This window comes from Phocoena sinus, chromosome 13 (genome assembly GCF_008692025.1).
Source record: "Phocoena sinus isolate mPhoSin1 chromosome 13, mPhoSin1.pri, whole genome shotgun sequence".
Lineage (NCBI taxonomy): Eukaryota > Metazoa > Chordata > Mammalia > Artiodactyla > Phocoenidae > Phocoena > Phocoena sinus.
Window position 1 is genome coordinate 67202900 of NC_045775.1, and position 4565 is coordinate 67207464.

Here is a 4565-nt window from a genome sequence, read left to right on the forward strand (position 1 = left end):
AACAAATACCGTATGCTAACACATATATATGGAATCTAAAAAAAGAAAAAAAGCTTCTGAAGGCCCTAGGGACAGGACGGGAATAAAAACACAGACCTAGAGAATAGACTTGAGGACACGGGGAGGGGGAAGAGTAAGCTGAGACGAAGTGAGAGAGTGGCATTGACAAATATCCACTACCAAATGTAAAATAGATAGCTAGTGGGAAGCAGCTGCATAACACAGGGAGATCAGCTCGGTGCTTTGTGTCCACCTAGAGGAGTCAGATAGGGAGAGTGGGAGGAAAATGCAAGTGGGAGAGGATATGCGGTTATATGTATATATATAACTGATTCACTTTTTTATACAGCAGCAACTAACACAACAATGTAAAACAATTATACCTCAATAAAGATGTTAAAAAAAACATTCTGCGAATAAATTATTGTTAGAGAAAAAAAAATCATTTATCCTAGTCTCTTCTTTTGCTCCCCACACTGTTTAATGAAACCATAAAAAATCAGATCATTTTAAATCAACATTAAAATTAAAACCAGCAAATAATAGCATCAGTATGCCAAAATGTAAAAAAAAAAAAAAAAGTTCTGAAAACATATAATATGGATAAATCTAAAAAGTGAATCTGAGAGTATTAACTTTGAAGAAGAGATATCATCCTCCTGTTGGCATATGTGGGTACTGTGTGAGGTTAAGAGACCTTGATAACAAGGCCCCCAACTGGGATGTGGGGATTCAAGAGAAAGCACAAATAATAAAAAAATAGAGAGAGAGAGAGAGAGAAAGCACAAATAATGCTGCTGTTGAAGGGTGAGAATAAATAGTAGATTTAGATAAAGACGTTTCTGGAATTTTTTAAAGTGGGAAATTGAAATAAACAATTCATAGAAGAACTACAGTTGGTTACTCTGGTAATCATTCAATTACTCTGATAATCAAAGAAACAAATTAAGAAAAAATGAGGTGTTATTTTTATATATTTAAATTAATATTACATTGGGTATATACCCAATATAGTTGAAGTGCAGGTTAAGAGGTCTCTTATGTATATAAATGTAAATATTGCAATAGGAACACTTATTAATGAGAAATATTAAGCCCCATGTAACAAAAGCATTATCAGTACACCAAGAATTTATCTCAGAAATTTGATTTCTAGGAATTTCCATTAAAAGGTTAATATTGCTTTGTGTAATTTGTGTAAAAGTGTCCCTTTAATAGATAAAAATAGGAAATGACCTAAGTGTTTAATATGTTAGTACTTAAATTACTACCTATTTATCAATACAATATTTTATTTGCCATTTAGAGCATATGTATGAAATTATTTGTGAAAACGTCCTTGTATATCATTAATTTGAATGTGTTTTAAACCTGCATAGTGTTTTTTAAAAAAACATATATGTGTATAATCAAAATATTAAATATATACATATGGGTGAAATAAAGTTTATACAATGATACAGCAAATTTAGAATTGGTCATTGCATTATTTTTGCTTCTTTGCTTTCTTGCTTTTCTCTTTCCCCTCCCAAGTTTTGAAAAATAAACATACATATCTTCTGTTCTTAAAAAAACTCATTAAAACATGGGGCTTCCCTGGTGGTGCAGTGGTTGAGAGTCCGCCTGCCGATGCAGGAGACACGGGTTCATGCCCCGGTCCGGGAGGATCCCACATGCCGCGGAGCGGCTGGGCCCGTGAGCCATGGCCGCTGAGCCTGCGCGTCCAGAGCCTGTGCTCCGCAACGGGAGAGGCCACAACAGTGAGAGGCCCGCGTACTGCAGAAAAAAATAAAACAAAAGAAAAATTTACAGCAAAAAATCTTCAAAATTCTTGTTAACAAATCATGTTTCTCTTACTGTTCCAATATATAAATGTTTCCATTACCCTTTTTGTTTGAAACACATTTATTTACAAATTTATCAATATAATATACATAGAACTACATAATTTTTATTCATATATTCATATTAGTGTATTCATAATGAAATATTTGAATCTAGTGGACAACTTCTGGGAGTTCAAAAGTTCAAAAGTTTGCCTTTTGTAACCTCTAGGCAAAAGGTTACAATTACTGGTTTTCCAAGGCAGAAAACCTGGCATATTCAATTGTCCATATTGTGTATTTACATGTGACTTTTTACTGTCTATTTATTTTGCACTTAATCCTAACCTGTAATATGTTAAGGAAATGCTAAGGATACTGGCACAGGAGTTGAAAGAGAGTGACTTCAAAATCCTGCTTTGTCACTAATCATATCTCTTGGCTTTTTGTACATCATCTGAACTTTGTGTCTCATTATTCCATTAAAAAGCAATACTGTTATTATAAATAACATTTAACATTTATTGAGTGTCTAATACATACCGGGCAGTATGTAGTGTGTTTAACGGGTAATATATACTGCTCAAAACAACCCTATGAAAAGGTTTCTATTTTATAACCAAAGAACTGGGGGAAGCCAGAATAAATAGCTTTAAGAAAGAAACAACAAGTGACAAAGCTGGGATTCAGGCTCTTTCTGATTCCAATATCCTTGCACTCAACCCATATCCTTCACCTCCTCACTAAATTAAACACAATGCTTTTTAGCCCTTCCTGCTTTATAGTTTTTTTAAATGAAGTACAATTACATGATAATACAGAAAATTGTTTTGGAAAGTATAAATAGCTATGTTTTAAATACAAATTCAGTAGCAGTTACTCTTCTGTATGTTGGGTTTAAAGAAGCCCCACAACACAGTCTTTTGCTAGAGAACCATTATAAACTGGCTTCCAAGACACCTATGTGAAGACATTTTCTTGGGGACTGCACAAGAGTCCTGATGTTCCAGAAACTTGAACTATTCAGTATCCGAAGGATCTGGGGACTTAAAATGTCGGCTCATATAAATTAAATTAGCAGGAAACGTTTGGTGCTGTGTAGTGCCTCTGCTTAAGTGGCTGGTAAGGTCTGGCAGTAGTGGGTACTTGTACTCTTGGAACACAATCCCTTTCAGGTTGAGAGTGTGTCCTTGGGATGTGAGGAAGCTTAGATTAAATGGTAATTCACAGCAGTGCTCAGAAAATGCTTTTTTGAATCTAGCAATCACTTATTTGTTGCTTCTACCTAAAATTGCTGTGAACTTTGTTCTTTATTCAGGGAAGTGCTTGGAAAGGGTGATAAAGCCAGCTGCCACTTTTCAGGTGAGAAACAAATGCTGAGAAATTCTATTGTCCTGAAAAGATCATGCTGAAGGTCAGTGCTCTGAACCAGATGCAACAATAGACAGTAGCAGCATGTCCTTCCTGATTGAAAGAAAAAGAAGGTTGTACTTTGAGGAGAGGGAGGGAAATACTATATACACATGTATTTATTATATTTATTATATATAGTACATATATACTATGTATATCATAAAGCAATGATAAAATTATATATATGATATATAGTATATATATACAATGTATATCATAAAGCAATACTCTGTAAATGCAATTACTCTGTTAAACTGAATTCTATTGATCCATGCTTGAACAAAGTAAGAATTGAAAATGAGGATCTTATTCACATATATTTGTTGACTTTGAAGGAGGATTGGCCTGCGCCCGAGTCACGGCCATGGCGGCCTCGCTTCTGCTGGGGCAAGGTTGAGCCGGGGTGCTGAAGATTGTGTTTCTAGAAGCAGGAGCGTTTCGAGGAGTTGTGCCTATAGTTTCTCTCTCTGCAGAATCAGGAAAGAATGAAAAGAGATTGCCAACGAATCCCAAGAAGCAAAGTCCACCAAAAAGCCACCGCCCTTGCTGAGCAATTTGACACCACCACCTACAAGAATCTCAAGCATCATGACTACAGCACATACACCTTCTTAGACCTAAACCTGGACCTCTTGAAGTTCAGGATGCCTCAGCCCTCTTCAGGAAGAGAGTCACCTCGCCTCTGAGAGCTCAGTTTAAAGATTAAACTTCCTGTGTCTTTCTGCATTCTTGTCTGCAAAAATAAAATCTGCTCAGCAGTCAAAAAAAAAGGAATTGGAATTAAAAGAGAGAAATGTAACTTTAATAAATGAAGACATCTAGCTGGCAAGATGAATTCTTATGGTTGCAGAAAACCATGTGGTTAAGGATGGCACCATCTGAATATTCTTTTGTGTAATCTAAAGCAGATTCTACTTCCAGACTATATTTCTGCCCTCCAATCATCTACTTTTGCCAGGGCAGAATTTGCCATACACCATCACATCAGTATTCAAAACTGGAAGCATTTTGTTGGTGACTTAAAACATAACCCCTCTGGACATTTCTACCTCTCACCTACTCACCACTTTCATTCAAATTATGTTATTATTTGTAGAATTGTCCATCTCCTCCAGGTTATTATAAACTTCTGGTAAGAGAGAAAATCTAACTGCCAAGAGCCTTGTACTTGCGTGTAATCATTCAGTTCACACAATATTTTGGTATATAATTAAGAGTGTGTGTGTGTGTGTGTGTGTGTGTGTGTGTGTGTGTGTTTCCATGTCAGAAAATTAAGATGAAAAGGTTAGTGATGTCCTCTAGATCACATAGCTAGTGTAGCAGATATAG

The 4565-nt window shown here is 35.7% G+C and overlaps 1 pseudogene; it reads left to right on the top strand.

Annotated features, from left to right (window-relative positions):
* Positions 1-3600: 3600 nt before the first annotated feature.
* LOC116764046 lies at positions 3601-3922 on the top strand (annotated as a pseudogene).
* Positions 3923-4565: the final 643 nt, after the last annotated feature.